This window comes from Schistocerca serialis, chromosome 3, assembly GCF_023864345.2.
Source record: "Schistocerca serialis cubense isolate TAMUIC-IGC-003099 chromosome 3, iqSchSeri2.2, whole genome shotgun sequence".
Classification (NCBI taxonomy): domain Eukaryota; kingdom Metazoa; phylum Arthropoda; class Insecta; order Orthoptera; family Acrididae; genus Schistocerca; species Schistocerca serialis.
The window spans coordinates 645,793,978-645,815,027 of record NC_064640.1 but is presented as its reverse complement, the minus strand read 5'-3'; positions in this window follow the sequence as shown (position 1 = coordinate 645,815,027).

The window sequence follows — 21,050 nt, the reverse complement described above, 5'->3', positions numbered from 1 at the left end:
CCTCAAATGTTTACCTTTCCCACTCCTTAGCAAACAACCATCACGAAACTTCCTTTCTGGACGGAAATGCACTTCACTCCTGGCTTGACGACATCTTTAACTCCAAATGAGCAGGTTTCTACAGACTTGAAATCGTTGAAATACCTGACTATTGGCAGACTCTTATAGGTAATGTTAGATAATGTGGTCTCACTATTAATTTTTCTCTTATATTTACTCTTGCATTCAGCAAACGTTATTACAATAAACATGCAATGTACTGATCCAGATGAATAGCAATATATCGCGATATCATTACAACGGAAGTCTATTTTACTAAAACGCAAAGTATGTGTAACATGAGTATGCCTAAATAGGTACGATTTTGTACGATACTATGCACTTTGGACTTCAAAATGACCTATGTTTACATGACGTCGCTTATCATACCGAAATAGTATGGAAATTGAACAGTTGGAGTTCATGGGTAAAGGAGCGTCGTTAAGATATTATTTGGTGCCACAATTTCATAAAACTGTTGCATATTCACAGAAACATAAAAACGCATTATTATGTGTGTAATATCGTAAGATTTTAGTTTTTGGCCCCTATCATGTGGAATAATGGAAGTAGCGAGTGGACTTATGAGAATTTTTTTTTTTTTTTTTTTTTAAGATATCCTTACTGACTTTCGATCTGGCTGCTTACAATTTTACCATAGAATAGGTAAAAAAAAAAAAAAACTGGCCTCCATCAAAACTGAAACGGAGATCCAACACAGTCTTCACATTACAGTGTGTCCCAATTACCTCAGACCTAGCTACAAGCTGACGCATTCATCTTTCTCGTATTGCACCAGTTGTGGCTAGGGCAGACAAATCAAAATGTAAAATATTAGTTCCAGTTTTTGCGTAGAACGAGCTCCCTGCACTCGAAACCATAAATTGATACTATGATGTCACACCTTAAATGAAAATCACTCGTATTATTTAATGGAAATATCCAGAAGAGATCAAGTGAATTTAGTAAGACACTTCCGTGCCGTCAACAGTCACAGACTTGTCAGACATATTCTCTATTATCGGCAAGATTCAGTTATACTATCGGTGGGAAAATTTGTTTCTGAAAGACCGAATCCTGAAGACCTGGAATACAGAAAGTGTATGTCAAACAGCTTTATTCCCATTTCTGTAACAAGATTTATGGAGTAGGACGTAGTTACAAATAATATTTAGCTGCACTAAGTGCAAACTAAACAACATAAATCAACAGCTGTCACAATAATTTTTGGTTTCTGTTTTAAGAGAAAGAAAACAGAAAAGTTAAATCAGGAGAAGCTATTCACATTTTTGAAAGAGGCTCCAGTCGATATACTACAAACATTATGAACAGAAAATACGTCATATGATCATTATACCCTTAGATAATGCTTTTGTTCAGAACGCTGTCATCGGCACTATCCCCAAAACAGACGAACATAACTAAAAGACAACAACGAAGCACTGATTCCAAAATGTGAACAATGCAGACGCAGTTGGCATCAGAACTTCGAAAAGGAAGACAACGTGCTGACAGTAATGTGTAGAATGAATTATCTTTCAACAAAACTGTTATTCAATCCATTAATAATTAAAGAACGACGAGTATGATCTACTCATAATGATTACAACTGAAGCAGATACATGTGTATCGTGCTACTTCTTGTGCTGGGACAGTTGGTGGCTGCAGATAAAGTCAAGGATGCTGGCCGATGGAGGCTTCAGTGAAACAGTAGTAACAAACAAGTTCTTTATTTTGACTCAGTTAAGTAGTGAGTTAGTTACATGTTTGATGGATCGCTTGTACAATAAATCATAATGATGTGGAATGAGTAACTTTACATTCACACCAATAATTAATTTGTAAATATCGCCACGTGCTGAAAACTTGTAAGTTTTTTTTAAATATACAGATGTGAATTAATAATTTCAGCCCACCACCTTTTACAAATTACAACCATATAAATTCGGCTATGGAAAAGAAGGAGCTGCCAACGAAAATTTTCTATCAGTTTGTCTGCAAAATTTACTTTGCTGCCTGTCAGATATTTTTCACCAACTGGTAAAATTTTAGTTGCAACATTGTGCACCACTCTTTGTGCTAAAAACAATCTTAATGTGGATGAACGTCATTTTTACTTCTGGTATTGTAATCATGTATACCACTGTTCCTTTTGAACTGTAGTGGATTTATAATACAAACTTCATGAGGGAAGAAATATAAATATATTGTGAAGCAGTAGCCAACGTGATCAATTCCTTAAACAGATGTCTATGAGATAATCATGGCTGAGCACTTCTTTCATAACAGGGTGCTTGACATAAAAGTGATACCTCTCTGACACCAGTAACCAGAGGATAACTGCTTTGTGGGAAGGCAGCCCACCCTTACATTTTCTGCAGGAAGCTCAGCCAATCTATCTTTCCCTCTCTTATACAGGTGTATGCCCTGTCTAATATATCCCTGTCTCCCAATTGTAGCAACAGGCACTGCATTCATGTGTGATTTGATTTCAGTCAGCAGGAAACTGCTCAACAGTGTGTTGACATGGCTCATAGCAGTGCTAACCCAGGGATGGTCATGGCACTGTAGCACATCCACAAAAGTTGCACTTGTTTCTTTAGTTGTTACCCCTATTTTGCCCAGGTACCCATAACCCATAATTTCTGTATCTAGACAGGCTGTCCCCTGCTCCATGTATGGTAACCCGATCCTCTTTCTAAAGATCTTTACACAAATTCCTTATGTCCTCTGTCACCTGGCTAAGACTGGTACACTGTTTCACGTTACTTGTGAACTAATATCCTGTTCCTAACTCGTGTTGTACCATGACCTACAACATACCAATGCTAGAACCTAGCAGCAATATTATTTTCTTCCTAGTCGCTTTTGGTCTCTTCCTACACTTAGTTTCTTTGCTAGAGGACTGCTGCATCTTGCGCTGGCGACCATACTGTTTAGTCCCCTCACCTACAAATTGTCGTCATCATACTGCAAACTACTGGAGCCTACAGCTGGGGTAGGCTCTTCCCTTCCTTCTTAAGATGAAAAGTCTACCTTTCAGTGTATTGACAGTGGCTGCCTGACATGCAGATGTGATGTGCACTAAGGATCGCTGACATGAATTCCCAGCTTAGCAACATGAGACACAGTAAGACAGGCTGTGCGGGAAACTGACAGCATCAGCCACACTGCAGATGGCCAGAATGCTGGCACAAAGTACTAGCCACTTGATCAGACGTTCCGTCTCAATGAACTGCAGTGCAACCAGCCATGACATCCACGCCAGCGAAGATAAGTGCAAGGTGGCACTGCCTCAGAGTCGACCCACTGCCCCCTGAGCAGGAGCCTGCTGCTGCTGCAGTGGGCCACAAAGGGCCCACTCAGAGGGACATTACTAAGTCCCAGGAGACGGATAAGTACCAGGAGATAGCCCCGCAATGATGCAGGTGAGAACTGATTGTGGCTGTTGGCTGATCCATGAACACTCATCATCCCATGTAACCCTCTCATCCCAACAGGTGCTGCTGAACTGTTCATAGTTTAACTGAAATCAGCAAGTTTACATACATGTCCACTGGCTGCCTTTCGCTTCTGTAATGTTTTACCAGTAGGCTCCCACATAATCATGAACAAACTGTCAGAGCCACTACACAAATAACTGCTACCAATGCTTTGTCAATAAACGCGAAAAGCATGTAGGTTGAAGAGCTTTTCAATTTGCATAATGTTTAACACTAAATAACAAGAGGTTCACCACACTCAGCATGGTGCTAACTTTCTGTGCAATGCTTAGTCCAGTGGACCCGGTCAGAGTTTTAACTTTTAATTGCTGTATGAAAGATTTAAAACTGATTCCCCACTCATCAGGTATGTTCTCTTAAAATATTTAATAACACATTAAAAGCACTATTAGAAATCAGTGTCACTAATTTTGAGTGTCACTTAGATTTTCTTTTTTATACCACATATTTACATAACCTGGGTTCGATGGGCTCTGTGGTTTATGTCATTAAATTAGATTGGGTCAGTATCAACTACTTTTTGTTGTAATTCAGAGAATACATTATTGGCACACATATGCTTTGTTGTGACTACAGAAAATACATTGTTACAACTTGCAACTCTGTTCAACTGACAGATAGTGAACTGCTGCATTGTGTAAGAGAGTGCAACACTGCAGTAGACGGTTACAAGTGTGTAAAGGAGTAAAAAAGAAATGTTGCAGGCTTTGCTATACAGCTCATTCAGAGGAAAGGAAAGAACCATTTGCAACAGTAAGCAATAATATTAACAGCAATCCATGAGAGAAAAGAGTACTTCGGTTATTTCTTCATATTATTTTTTTCCAGATAGAATGTCGGATTCTGCATCTAAAAAAGGGAGCAGGACAGAAGATAGCATGTGATTTTCAAGCCCAAATTTTGAAATAGATGTTGCTCTGTGGTTGCTGAAGATGACGATTTCCATTCAGATATAAGTACTGTTTTGGATGAAAACAATGAAGGTGTTCCTCAGGCAGCAGCGTGCAACTCTTTGGATGAGGAACACAGTAGTGCAAAATAAAACGCCTGCACACAATTTGATGAAATTTATACTACGAACAGGCATAATCACTTACACTCCCAAAAATGCTTGGGATTCATTTGTACCTCTAGGACAGTGCACGAAAGTAATGACACCAAAAATTAATGTCATGTGGATGAACAATGGTTTCATTTAGGGGGCATTGTGAATTCGTATAATATTTGACAAATAAGCCTGGACAGTATGGAATGAAAATGTTCTATATGTGCAAAGCTGAAACTAGTTATGTCATCGATGGAATTGTGTACACAAGAAGAGAACCAGATAAGCGAGCCCAGAAAAACAAGAGCATTGGCACAGTGAAGACCCTTGCAGGCAATATTGCTGGTACAGCTAGAAATGTTACTATAGAAATTATTTTACAAGTGTACCATTGGTAGAACATCTCATGAGTAAAATCATAATTGTTGTGGGACCAATGAAGATGTATAAAGAAAAATTCCAAAGGACATGAAGTCAAATAGTAGTAGACAAGTAAATTCAAGTCTATCTGCATTTAGAAAATACGTGAAACTTTGTTAGTTTTTCACCAAAGAAGAACAAGTGTCTAATCCCCCCAAGTACCCATTCACGATGAACAGCACCCAGAATGGAAGCCTGGGACTATGAAATTTTATAACCAAATGAGGGGTTGTGTAGATGTTATGGATCAGCTAATGAGCAATTATACATGCAAAATACAAACTAAATGGTGGCCAAAGGCACTGTGGTGCAACAAAATGGACATATGCACTCCAGATACCCCTACTCTTGGCACAGCATACCATATATTGTAACAACAAGCACTGCATTCATGTGCGATTTGATTTCAGTCAGCAGGAAACTGCTCAACGATGTGTTGACATGGCTCATAGGGTTTTTGCGCAAGAGGATTTCTGCGCAAGCAGAGACTTTTCATCAAGGAAAGTTCAGTAGAGTTAATCCAACTGTTTATGATCAGAAAAGCTTCTAGTCCTACAGAAATCTAGAGACATCCATATACCTGGATATGGAGAAGTTCATTACTGTCCCTACAACACAAAACAGCAGTGGTAACAGCAACAGTACGGTGTATCACAAGGAGAGAAGGTGTTTCATTATGTAATTCTTCAAAGGGCAGAAAAATAAAGAGAATTCGCTGAATGTCCACAAAACATGTTTGCCAGCATCATAGCAGTATGGTGTGCAGTAATTGCAAAGTTATTTGTCAATATTATAACACTAATTTGTGAACAGTTTGTGTTAAGTAATAGTGGTGGCTTATGTTTCAGTTTTCATAACGTAATTTATTCAAAGAAAATAGATCAAAATTGTAAATATACTGATTTTGACTTAATCAGGCTAATAAAACTGATCCCACCTGTCTTATACTGATAAACCTTAAAACCAAATATTTACACATGATAATATCCAATACATATTTCTTTCATTTAAAATCTTCTATTAGACATAATGGGTCCAACAGACCCAGAGTATGAAAGTCTGTCGACAATATGGGTCACGCATAGAAAGGTTAATTTAGTTCCGGAAGATTTCACTTGAACAACACCTATAGGCTACCATAATTTTCATATGAGAATTTCCAAGGTGTAAATGACAAAGCAGATGGGAATATATTTCCAGTAATTTCAGAGACTATCCATACGCTGCTGATTTATGAGAAGAAATTCTCACTACTTTGGATTATAGACTTAATTTCTGCCAGTGAAAGAATTGCTCAAGACTATTTGAATAGCATCAACACACAACTGATACCCACTACATGGCATTTAATACCAGCAAAAATGCCTTATGATTGCTTCTTTCTGCTAGCAACTTAATTTCTTTTGCAGTAGACAGTCACTTAGTTGTGGAGGCAATAAACAAGTTTTAACGTCTACCACACAATTTTTCATGCCCTCTCCCTCCTGCACCACATCCACTGTAGAAGTCTCACAAATCATGGCATTGGACGAAAATTTATACCTACTTTACCACCTTCTTGTTGTTAGGTTTTCTGACTGGGTATTCTGCTGTTGCTCTGAGGAGAAATACGAATATTCTGAAGAATGAAGTCATTAACACTGAGCTGTGTGAATAACTGTCACATGATGCATGATGTTTTAGTTTATTACGTCTATACTACTAACTCTATTCTCTATGTATTTCGCAAATAGTGTAAAAATAGACCACTGAATGTACCTAGGTCACATTGCTCAGGAGAGAGGATTTGATAGCGATTGAACCACTTGAAATCGTAACTGCAGGAAGAAACGTGAAATAAGTGTACAAATAAGTGCGGAATATATTAAATATATGTGAAATGTGCGTACTCTGGGGAAGCTGCAGTCGAAAAGCTTCTCTTGAATCCCTGGATCGATTTCAACTAAACTTGGCGCACACACTACTCTCAGGAAAGAAATGCTGTAGGGGTAAGAACTGGCAACCTCCTATTGGGGTGAGTATGATAACTTGAAGAGAGAAAGGGTGGGGGGGGGCGGAAGAGATGGACAGACAGAGAGGGGGAAGGAGGACATGGACACAAATATCGGGGATGAGGAGATGCACACAGAGAGGGGGATGGGGCAATGCACACAGTACTGGAAGGGAAGGATATGGACAGAGAGAAGGTGAGAGAAAAAGGTGGGCTGAGAGAAGGTGGAGGAGAAGATAAGCAGAGAGATGGAGAAGAGGAAATAAATGGAGAAAGGGAAGAGGAAATGGAGAGAGAGGGAGGGAGGAGGAGGTTAACACAGAGAGGGGGAAAAAGAGACTGACAGAGAGTGGGGGAGAGGGAGATGGATAGAGAGAGGAAAAGGGAGAGATGGACAGAGAGGGAGGTGAGGAGGAAATAAATTGTGTGAAGAGGGGATAGAGGGCAGGAGGAGATGGACTCATGTGGGAGTGGAGGAGATGAACAGAGGGGAAGCATCAGATGGACAGAGGGGGCAGGAGCAGATGGACAGCGTGAGCAGGAGAAGGACATGGGTAGAGAGAGGGGAATAGCAGACAGACAAAGAGAGTGACAAAGGGAGATGGACAAAGAGAAGGCTAAGGATGAGATGTGCTAATAGAATTGGAATAAATACCTACCCCGGCAACACCAGGTACTCAGCTAGCATATAAATAATTACTGACTTTTGTCAAACCCCATCAGTCATCTGATGATTGTCAAAAGTTGCCTTTTTTCATCTACACAGCAGTGCAGCACAAACACATGGGTTTCTTACGATTCTGTTACTTAATTTCAATAACGTTGTTTTAAAATACAGTAGAGACAGAGGGAAACATCTTACTTTAGATAAATAAGGGTCAGTCAAATGAAAATTATATGGATGGAAAATGTAAGTAAAGTGTATTATTTCAAAAACAGTAGCCATAACTGTTAATACACTTATCCCATTGTGAGGCAAGATGGTCAATACCTTACTGGAGAAACCTTTATTGTTTCCTTTGGAAGCATGACAGTAGCCAGGGGAGCACCTCCTTGTCCCAAGCAAATCAACGGCCACGATGTCTTCCCCCAGGGCTCCAAACATATGGAAATCAGATGGGGAGAGATCAGGACTGATTGGGGGATGGATAAGAGCCTCCCGCCAAAGCTGCTGCAGTGTAGTCGAAACACGAGCGGCGGTTCTCATGTTGCCGACTTTGTTTAGAGTACACTGCATAAGTTTCACAGGAAAACCCTTAGAGATCCTCCATACAGTCCCTATGTCTCCCCAAGCGATTTCCATATCTATGGAGCAATGAAGAAAAAAATTCGTAGTCCTTGATTTGTTTTGGAAGAAGAGGTGCACATCTGGGTACAATCATGATTCTGTAGGCAACAGCAAACATTTTTCCATGAAGACATTGACCATTTTGTCTCACAGTGAGATAAATGCATTAACTGTCTGTCTCGTTTCCAGCGAGATTTGAAACTGTGGCTGCAGTTACAGTGGCACACAGCTAGTGAGGCATCAATAGCGTGAACATTCTCTCACTGATATAGTACTGGCCATACTTAGTAACTGTTTTGTGATGGCGTCAACGCATGTCAGACACATGTGAATTATAGTTCATCGCCTATTTATTCATGTTAACATTTAAAATATTAATACGAAGCGTATTCTCGTATCTGTGTAACGCGAGTTTTCATATCTTTGTCACGCAAGTGCAACAGAAAGTGTTTGGTATTATGCTGTTGTCTCAGATAGCAAGGTTTGTAAATCTTTTGTAGTTTGATAACGGTCAGTCAAATGACAATGATACGTATGGAAAAAAGTAAGTAAACAGTTCATTATTTCAAAAGTAATCACCATACCTGTTAATACATTTCTCCCTCTGTTAGACACGACGATCGATGCCTCCGTGGAAAAATGTTTGAAATTGCCTACAGAAACATAACTGGACCAAAGTGTGAACTTCTTCGTCCCACGCAAATCGACACTCTCATGTGTCTTCCTTGTGGGCTCCAAAAACATGGAAATCTCATGGCTGAAATCGAAACTATGTGGAGGATGTGTAAAGGCTTCCCACCGAAACTTCTACCGCTTAATTGAAGCAACAGGCACGTCTGCTCTGGGAAAGGCGTGATGAAATTTTCCTTTGACTACAAGGGCCTGCTGTGTATTTTTTGGAACACAGTGCTACAATTAACGCACAGCAGTACATGAACACTTTGCAAAAACTCAAGTCTGCCATAAATTCCAAACGCTCGAGAATGATGAAAGATGGCATAATTCGGTTGCAGAATAATGCCCGCCCACATGTTCCCAAGGTTGTTTCAGCTACTCTGCAAAAGTTTCGCTGGGAAGCTCTTACACATCCTCCACGTAGTCACTGACGGACCCCATGTGAATTCCATATTTTTGGAGCCCTGAAGAAAGACATTTGCGGCCAACGATCGGTTTCACGCAAAGAGATGCACACGTGGGTTCAATCAAAGTTCCATAGGCAACTGTAAACATTTTTCCATGAAGCCACTGACTGCCTTGTCTCACAGAATTAATGCTATTACGTAATAACAACTATGGCGGTGACTTTTGAAATAATTAACAGTTTACTTACTTTTTCCATCTGTCTCTGGCACCAGCCCAGAACCAGCTTTGATCAGAAGACACAACACACCTCCACCATGCCTTCTTATGAGCTCTCACTTCACCCCGTCGAAGTCGCTAATGGCAGTGGTTTGGGATCAATGAAATGCATACTACAAGGGGCTGGCTCGGAGATGTCCTTGAAGCAGCTGATTTGTAACAGTTTCTATCTGTCGCCATATGTTGGTTAGGAGGAGGCCAGCTGACGGTCTGCAACCAACCCGTCTGCGTGCTAGACACACTGGACCTACACCTGCAGTTATGGCCTGATATAGACACCGAAGGCCACAACTTGACCCCTTTGAAACTCGCTCAGTTGGCTGTAGAAAGCGTGAGTGCTTCTCTGTGGCATGGTTTCCTGCTTGCTTCTCACATTGAGGTCACATTTATCCTTCTGGCTGTTAGCATTCCCTATTAAAGGGCGACACAGATGGCGCTCTGGTAGCTATTCCACTACGGTATTTGTTGGTGGATGATGTTGAAACCATTATCAGTACATCTACTGTCCTCCAGGTGGTGTATACTTTCATCAGATCAAAATCAACGTCATCGTTCTAAGCATACTAATTTTTTCGGTCAGTGTGTTTATAAACGTAGGGGAGAGTTGTCAGTATTGTACAGGCTCGTAATTTTTACCACAACATTAAATTCGTACCTCTTGTACTATCTGACATTTCGAGAGATCAGTAAATACATTCTTCTTTGAGCCGTATTGTCAGCTATGAGTTCTTTGCTTCAAGGAACAGATCACATGAAGACAGTGCTGAATTTGTTGTAGTTTTCATCTAAATTTCACATTTGCAGCAAAGACATTTACTAATATAAGTGTCAACATAATGTTTTATGTAGTGGCGAATATACATGAAATACCCGCCTCTGTAACCAAGGTCACTAATGCACTCTTGTACGGTGGTGCTCGTCTCAGAAGTAAGCCTGTTCACATCCTGGTGGTGGATAAAATTTTCGTTGCCAGTATTTGGCCGGCAAGGAGAGGATGGGTGGTCGCATAAAGATCCTGACCAGCAGTCTTTGCACCATGTCCTGGATTAAAGCTATTCATAGTGTCTCATGAAGTCCGGACACGAAATAATAATGAGGACTTTAAGGTCGGTGACTCATCTGGTGCTATGTGCTAGGAGTAAGCTGTGCGCTGGCACATGATTTCACCCTCTTCCTTCCTTCTGAGCGTAACAACAAACACCCAACACTAACTGCAAAGATGCTTGTTACAGTCATCAATACGATACAGATACACACTTAACACTTCATAACAGGTTGGGGGAAGGTAATAGCAAACCACCTCCACTAGGGCTTTGCCACGAGTGATGGCGCAGGCTTCCTGCATCTGCTCCCCTATGCTCATCTCCTGAGTGCAGAACTATTTATTACATACACGAAATAACCTTATTTTTCCGATAGTCACCAATCTGTATTCGTTGTGATTCGCTTGTAGGAAACTGAGAAAGAGTAAATGGCACTGGTGCCTACAGTGCACCCCTATAAGTTTCCAGTATGGTGCTGGTAGAATTTCGGAAATTTCTTTGTACACTGAGCTCTGAAAAATACGTGTAGCATATAATTGTAGCATAATGTTTAGAAAGGGTTTGGTGAATTTTCTAGTGCGTTCTTTATCCTAAGTTATTAATTAATGATTATTTTGTATTACATAATCACAGAAATTCGTTATGGAAAATGTAGCAGAGATTTAGCTGTTACAGTATATCTAAATAGAGATCATACATTAAATGAATTTACACAGACATAAAATATGCCTCAGTCAATAATTGAGAGACATGGTGAAAATAAAAATAAAAATGCAAATGTGGATATAAAATTCTTGGAACACAAAAGAGTTTTCCAAAGAAGTTAAAAAAGAATTGGAAGATCATATTCTTTCATTTATAGAGATGACGTTCAGTACCGGTATATGCATGTCTGATGTAAGAAAACTTGCTTTCGATTTTGCAGAAAGAAATGACTGCCCCTTAATTTCAATGGAAAAGGAGCCATGGGAGACAAAATATGGACTAAGGGTGTTCATCGAAGAAATAGTATCGAATCTGAGGGAAATGAGGAAGGTTCCAAGCAAAACTTCAGTGTCTGGCGAAGGATCCTATAAGCTGAAGAGTAGACTAAGCAAAACAAAAAATAAATAAAAAACAAAAATTAAAATATGTTAACCAAAGCAAAGGAGAAGAAATCTGGAACTACAGATTCAGTTCTGAAGAGAAAGCGTTCAGGAGACTCTGCATGGAAGCAACCTCAGAAACTCTTTCGTAAAATAGGGGATGGTATCGCAAGTTGTGTGAGGAGGATTGAACAGAAAACGATCAGATGCCTGAAATACAAGATGTGGATTCATGGAAAGCGTGATGCAGTGGAAAAGGAGTAAGAAAGTAACATTTTAATTCCTGCAAATACTGAGGTAAGAACTAAAATATAGATTTCCTTAAACTTAGACTAACACATATCTTCAAGCTCAGGGACAGTTTATAAACATAGTAAAATTTATGCACACACTGGTAAAAGTTGAGTAACAAAAATCATAATTTGTACCATTTGCAGATTTTCGGCAAACTACATTAATTATTACTACATTATTATTTATCAGTTCACTGATGCTTTTACGTCACTTGTTTTCTCTATTTTTTATGGCGTACCTGGAAGAAGGGAAACATTGGAAGTTTGCCACACAAAATATTTGTATTTATCTTACGTATTCATCTCAGAGCAGTAGCAGAGTGCCCAGACAGAAAATATGACTACAAGGGATTACAGTAAGTATAAATGTGCATCCAGTGTCACAATTTATGAGATATCCAGAATGGTGTGGGGGTGATGGGGCAAAGGAGTGGGTGTTGTGTACTGTAACACTTTTTTATCATCTCCACAATGAGGTTACAGTCTACTGCAAAAGAAATTAAGTACCTGGTAGAAAAATGCAATCAATATTTTGCCACAATTAACTGGCATATAACAGCCATGTGTTACGCGTTGATGATATTCACACACCGCTGAACAAAACCGTTTCACAATCAGAAACTGAATCTGGGATAAACTGGCTGACAATAACCAGTGTTAAAATAATGTATTTGTAGTTTATAGTCTCAGCAGCAAGTGTTTGGCCTCTGCAACTAACACAGTCATTAGCCCATCTGTGCCACCACATTACATCTCACTAATTCTCATATGAATGTTGTGGTAACCTAGAAGTATCACTCTTTATAAAACCATAATGAACTAAATTGATAAAACTCTATGCTGATTGTGCATCACTGTACAAAAAATTTGCGTCATGCTCGGCTTGGTGAGGTTCTCTCTGTCTCATACGTACTTCAAGTTCAGAAAATCATCACTGCAGATGCTCTTTGCTTTTATTGTCAAAGCATTAGGAACAGTTATACTTTAATCACTACGAGTAGATGATAGTTAATGTTCTTTCAATGTTTGTGGACTGATTAACAGTTTTGCATATGGGTGACTTTTTCTATGCTTTACCATCCGTGTTTTGTGTTCCTTCTTCCACGTTCTGATGATAATTACTTCTCCTTTCATTTTAGCAGAAGCTAGAAATCTACTTGCACTCCACCCATTCGTTGGTGTCATTTTTACCATGGGTTACTGAGCACACTTATGTTGTTCATAGCTTAAGAAATCTCCAGTGGATGTTCAAGTTTTGCAGTCAATGATTTATTGTGTTCTTATGTGTTGGGGATAGTGCCAATGATAGCATTCTTAAGAAGAACATTTTCGATGCCTGTATCGATCAAAATACATGTTGCCCACTCATAATGCTTACAATATAGTCACAGAGAAGCTAAAAAATGTGAATCCCAAAGGGTGATTTAGCTTTTAAGTTTTCTGTATACTTAAGACTAACAAATAAAACCAATTCTGGCAGATATTTACTTACAATGTCTAGTTTATAGTCAGCAGTTGGCAACTGCACTTTGTATCCTAAACCAAGCTACAGAAATGAGAATAAACTTCATTGACATATACGTGAGGTATTCTGGTCCCCAGAGGCTGCATCATTCAAATGCAAGCTGTAACCACTTCTGTGCTTGCTCAAGGAATACAACGGCTGGTGAAACGAATCTTCCTACTGATAGTATAACAGAAATTTGACACCAATGTAGAATGTGTTTGATAGCTGTATGACTGTCACGTTACAGCTCGGATGGCAAAGAAACATCCTACTAAATTCACTTGATATTTTCTCGTCATTTCCACTGAATAATATGTGTGATTTTCACTTGAGGTGTAAAATCAGACTATAAATTTATGGTTTTGAATCCAGGAACGTTGTTCCATCCGGAAACTGCAATTAATCTCATGTTCTACATTGTGATTCATCTGTCATAGCCACCAATGGAGCAATATGGGAGAGTCGGATGTCGCATCCCTTCCCTAGTTCTGAGATAGTGGGGATGTACTGGGACATGATGACTACATTGGGTCTCAGTTCCAGTCTTTATTGAGGACAGTTATCTACCCATTATGTAAAAGAGGACCCATCAGCCACATCAAAATCAATAAAGAAATCCTAAGAAAACCTCTGTGCCATATATCCTCTCATTACTTCCAGTACACAATACTGTAAGGGCGAAAAACTTATGATACTGCACGCTTCATAATGCCTTTTTCTTTTTCTGCCAACGTAAATTGTCGTTTTTGTCACTATACAATATAATATGTTAAATAGTGTCGCTGAATAATTTTTTGTCTGTCTTCTTAATATGTTGAATGCAACTGACAAACGTCAGTTTCCGATTCAGTACGTCACAGGAAAGCACATAAACAAACAGCGTTTTGAAGTCCAGAGTACATAAAGTCTTACTAATTCATGCTAATTTACATACACTCATATAAAAGATACGTCATATTTTACTAAAACAGACTTTCATTTTAAGATTATCAAAGTAAGTTGTAATTGGTGTGTATTATTACAGCACATATTTTCATAGCGTTCTTCCATTAGTTTATTGAACACAACCACAAATATAAGAGAGGAACTAATAATAAATAATGTATTCTGTAACATTATCTAAGACGACCTGAGAATGTTCTGGTAGTTTACCGATTACTTGCCTGTAGAAAGTTATTCGTTTTGAGTTAAAGACATCACCAAACCTAATTTGAACTGTATTTTCGCCTGGAAACAAATTTTCTTGATGATTGTTTTGATGAGGGATGGGAAAGGTAAACATTTGAGGGAGCAAAATGAGATGAAAAAGTATGGAAGGAATCACTTTCCAAATAAACTCCTGTTCAATTTTGTTTGTGAAATCATCCGAATGTTTCACTGTGTAATAGGGAAAATTGATGCAGTATTGTTGGTCGCTTTTCTTATACTAGGACCAGACGGTCTCAACTGTTGGGAAAAATTCCAGCTGCGATGGAAACACCCCTGCAGACGAGTTCGTCGTGGACAACACCCTTTTCGTGCCACTAGAACCAAAATATTTTTTGTTCACTCCGTCCTCTACTTGAGGAGATTTCGTTTGTTAGGTCTCACCTATTACTTTCTTCTTAAGAATTTAACATAAAAGCATCAATGCTCGTCACTAGTAACATTATTTATAGAAATGCTCAATGAGTGAGTCAGTGATGTTCAAACGAAAATGTAATAATAGTCACATCTATGATTTTTGTTGCTTTGAATTGGAGCATGTAGCACTCCTGTACTCAACTTCTGAATCTTGCCTGTCAAATGAAAATGTCACAATTCTTCACATAGACCTATGTCACTTATCAATACTTCCTGAATGACAAAAATCATTCATGCCCGAACGATATTTCTTCAAACATGAAAATCCTATACTGACATGATTTGCCCAGTAGCAGTGGCTCCACACATGATGCAATGGTTTCGAGCAACTTCTGCTGCCTGCACCCCTCTGTTAAGTCCAAAGTGAACAATATGTCACAAATATTATAGTTTTCCCATATAATACATTTTTCCCATTGCAACTGCATTTTATAACGCTTAAAAAAGCTTTGATAAGACGGAAGTATGCAAAATCCAGTTTGTAACTGCACTTAAAATATTAGAACCCCAAATTACAAAATGACTGTAGCTCCTAGAACCGCTCGCCCACACCGGCCGGCAGACTCGAACACTTCTTTGAGTCCATATTGTGTGATGTGTGCTAATTGACCACTAGCACATGCAGCATTGTACGAGGGTGAGTCAAATTAAAACCTTAAATTTGTAAGAACAAAATGAAATTTCGCGCTGTTATCCTGTAAGTTGGTAAGCGTGCTACAAACAGTGTGCATCATAGCCTGTAGGTGGCAGCATAGGGCAGACGCACACATACTGTCGCAGTATCAGTATAAAGATGGCTGCCCCACTTGCGACTTGCACCAGGTATGAACAGCGTTCTGTTATTCGATTTTTGTGTAGAGAAGGTGTCAAACCCATTGAAATTTATCAACAAATGAAGGTTCAGTACAGTGATGCATATTTGTCACAGCAGAAAGTCTACAAATGGAGTAGGAAGTTCGCAAATGGTGTGACTTCAGTGGAAGGTCAGGCACAACGAGTTGTGACTCCACAGAACATTAAAGCAGTTGAAGCTATAGTGAAGGAAAACCGCCGAGTGACACTGAATGACATTGCAGCATGTTTACAGATTAGTCATGGGTCAGCACACAGCACTGTGCATGATGTGGTCAAATTTCACAAAGTGTCTGCAAGATGGGTGCCACAGCAGCTGACTCCTGAAATGGGAGAACGACGTGTTGATGCTTGTGAAGAACTTCTTCGGCGCTTTGAGCAAGAAGATGATGGCTTCCTTGCAAGAATTGTTACTGGGAACGAAACCTGGGTTCACTTCGACCAACCAGAAATGAAGAGATCAAGCAAGGAATGGCGCCATTCCTCATCACCAAAACCAAAGGAGTTTCGAACAGAACCATCAGCAGGGAAGATTATGCTGACTCTCTTTGGGACGAAAAAGGCGTTATTTTGGAGCATTACACGCCTAGAGGGACCACTGTCACCAGTGCATCAACCACAGATCTAAAAAATCATCTGCTGCCTGCAATCAAATCAAAGCGACGTGGATTGCTGTCAGCAGGTATCCTTTTGCAACATGACAATGCAAGGCCCCACACTACCCGTACAACAGTTGCAACAGTCACAAACCTGCATTTTGAGTGTCTTCCTCATCCACCATAAACACCAGACCTTGCCCGAAGTGATTTACATATGTTTGGACCACTCAAAGACGCAATGGTGGGAAAGAATTTCCGATCTGATGAAGAGGTACGCCACACACTGCATGAGTGGTTGCATGGAGTACCAAAAGAATTGTTTTTCTAAGGGAATTTATGCACTTTGTAGGTGCTGGAGTACTTGCATTGAGCGTGGGGGAGATTATGTTGAAAAGTGATACAGCTTTGTACCACTTGTGCACAATAAATAATATTTAAAAAAATATTTACGGTTTTCATTTGACTCACCCCCGTACAGCTTGAGCAGACAACAACACTTCCTACAGTGTTGCCATATTGTGTAGATGGCCTGACAGAATTCTGAGTGATAGTCAGTGTAATTGATTCCTTATATGAACCACTCAGACTTAGTCCCTGCAATGGCTGGCTGGAGGTAGATTTTATGTGTAAGGCTGTAACTAAATGGAGTGTAACCTTTCATAATGGTACCTTAGGTAAAACAGTTGTAGAATCCAAACAAACATAAATTTAAATGTGGTAGTTTAACCTGCAACTACACATTGTTAAATATTCAATGGTCTCACACTGTTGTTACCTTGGTTAACCACACCATACTATCAGTATACTTTCCTCAGACTGCATGTGCACCATTGAGACCCAACAACTATTTGTTAGTAGGTTATTTGTTGCTGTAGCTACTTAGTATGCACTTTATGGAGTCAGTTTGACAATATGTCCATGATCGGATGAGAAAAGCCTTATACCTCAATTTTTACACTTGGGAAAAACTTTTAGTTATTTAAACACAACAAAACCACTTTAAACATTCTAATATTACTATTGACATTTGTTTTTACGCATATGGCAAAGTTTCTACCCAGATCAAGCAGAAAGAAGAGGTTTTGAAGTTATGGTTTGATGAAACCAAGACACAAAATGATGATGAGATTGATCTTAGTGATGCAGAAACGATTTTACGTGAACATGATAGTAACAGTGATAAAGAAAGTGGCAGTTCAGAGTAAGAATCAGGTGAAAAATACTAGACCTTTCACGCTTGGAAAAAATCGTTTCCTATGATCCAAGCTCCCATTCTAGAATGCCATAACACAGTATACTGATACAGTTATCTAGACTTATACAACAATATAGGAAGCCATCAGTGACTGAAAAGGAAGCTTGGTTCTGATTATTTTCGAAGGTTCATGCTGTTCATTTTTGGAATACAGCCTACAGCCAGCTTACAGACAGAAGTGATGACACATTCTGCAGAACCCGACCATCATTTTGCAGGACAATGTTCAAGAATGTACAGTGCAAGCTGTTACTTATTTGTTTGAATGATGGGGTTGCTATGTGCTATACCACCTACTGCACTCTCAAGACTTAAGCCCCTAGTGGGTTCAGTTCGATTTCTAAACTGAAGGAAACACTTCACGGCATTCGCTTCAAAACTGCTACAAATTCATCGTGCAATAGACTGCACTGCTCGAACAGTCAACACAACTGGCACTTCTAATTGTATCCTACGACTTCCACATCGTTGGCAACGGGTCATACACAATGCTGGTGACTACGTTGAAGATCAGTAAAACCTTGAAACACATATCTATTTTGTACGAGCTGTAAATAAATAGTTGCCACTATTAAAGTTCCAACCCTCATACATTCTTCTCCAGCCCAATGCGAAGAAGAAGTTAAAAAGACAGATATTGTTAGTTTCTTTAATGATACAAAATCTAGAGTTGATGCTCTCACTGAAGAATGTGCGACTTATAGTACTGGTCGTAGCACCAGAAGATGGCCAATTTAAATCGTGTTTCACATTCTTGACATCAGTGCAGTCAATGGATTTATTGTTCACCAGGCTCCTAGCAATAATTTCATAATTCTTCTAAATTCCTCTACTTAAAGATAAAATAAAGAAAAGTTGTGGTACTAAAGAGTAGGCGAAATTTCAGTCTGAGATTAGGCCTACAACACCAATGGATGCAGAAGTGGTTATTCTTCAAATATTCGTACAAACTCAGACCCAGAACACCATAATAAATATTTCTATACATTTCCAGCCACATCAAACAGTAACACATTCACAACACAATAATTAATTTGTAATTTACCTTAAGACATAGACAGTAGTCATTATTATTGTACCGTACATGAATCATTTTTCACAAGCAGATTTTCTAAGCACTTCTAGACATAGGTCTAACTAAGCCTGGTGTTCTTCCAAAGCAAATGGAATTGCCTTTATTTCAACTTACCCCCATTTATGCTAGATGGACGTTACTGACTGAAGTAGTACTCTGGATGATGTTTAAATTACAGTATCAGATGTAAATATACAGGCCCAAGAGAAACAAATAAATCAGTAAAATACTATAAATATGTCAAAAATAAATGTTGAGATAATATATAATTCTTTATTTGAAAAGCAAGAGTGTACCCAAAAATGTTTGCAACAGAAGTGCAGCAGCCCCCCCCCCCTCCCTCCCCCATGATTACGAAAATATAGAAAAAAAAATATCCCACGCTACATTTTTCTGAATGTGTGCCCAAAATACAAGGTATCAACTCTTGTAACGAATATTTCCTCTGCACCCAATTTAATCTGTGATCAATTTGTTTGATGCACTTGCCTGCTTCATAGTTTCTCTATGTAGACAACATTAAACATTGAAAATTAACATGCCGCAGCATTTCCTTTGTGTTTGACTCCCCTTCAGTAAATCTCAAGTACCTGAGACAAACAAAACTTGGGGATTAAATGTCAGACACCAGAGACCAATTAGTCACCACACGTTCTGAGGCCTTTCACGAACTGTAACTGTGTCCTAGAAAGCGTGGAGTGTGTTTCATCAATACACTAGTAACTATCCACAGAGTTGCTTATTTAAGGTTGGTAAGCTGACAAAGTGTCAACTGTTTGTAATGAGTTCGGAGTTTGCTCTGTACCATATACACATTACTAAGGCATCTATCGTTATGCAGTTCATGTTGCTACTGAGGACAAAAACTCCTGTGTCAGCTTTTGTTCTACACCTTTTCTTGAACGTTTTCCTACACCTCGCAAGTGAAAACAAAAATCAATATCAGCAGCTCTCGGAATAAATAACGTCAACAGCAAGCTCAACAGTGATCCTCAAAGGATGTAACCATCCCCCAATGCACAAACAGGATAGTTTTGATATCCAATGCAAAGACTGAACCCATTACCAATTAACACAGCTACCAATACTCAACAACTGAACGTAGCCTGATTGATCACAAAAATATCACAAATTAGGTGCAGCAGTCAAAGTGAACTATAAGGAAAACAAAAGAAATGTCACACACATACATTTTCTATGAAGCATTATACCATATTAACAACCTTACAAAAGACGCCAATTACAATACACAGGTACATAAGAAGAGTAAGAGCAAAGTTGCTGAAAAACTTAATAGATACTGACATTATAGTTGGCCCTCAGACCAATATAACATTTTACTGTGTCAGAAAAGTTGTTATTGTCACACTATGTAAGTCTACCTGAATGGTGAAATGAAATGATCGTTGTACTTCTTGACACTGAGTGTATTCTGAAATCTTAGTGACAGAACAAGCAAGTATTTTACCAGATACTTGTACACGGCAAAAATATTTCACATCAAAGTGCGCATTTGTACATTGGATTCTGTAGTACATTGTTAACTTATTACTATTGTACTAAATGCTCCTGCATTTCGTAAAGCCTTGTTATACAGAAGAGTGTGACACACGCCTCTAAATATTATGGAGTTCACTCTGTGTCATATGTCTATCCCTGTCATAATGCAGCTCATGATGCTACTGTGTACAAGCAATTTGCATGCCTCTTTTTTCTGATACTCTTCCTCAAATACTTTGCTAGGTTTCAGAATTGAAAGCAATAATCAACATCAGAATTCTCAGAAACAAAAAAAAAAAGCAGCAGTCTTAACAATAATCCTCTACAGATCTAACAGTCCCCCAACAAACAAACGGGCAAGTTTTGGTTATGTAATGCAAACATTGACCATGTTCCCAATAAATAGACACATCAAGGCACAAGAACTTAACGCAATCAAATTGATGCCCAAAAGTATTACAAATCAGACACAGCAGACAGACTGAACTATAATGAAAACAATAACAGTTAAAAGACACTTATAGTTTGACTGAACTATCAGACCACATTAATAATCTTACAGCAGGTAGTAATG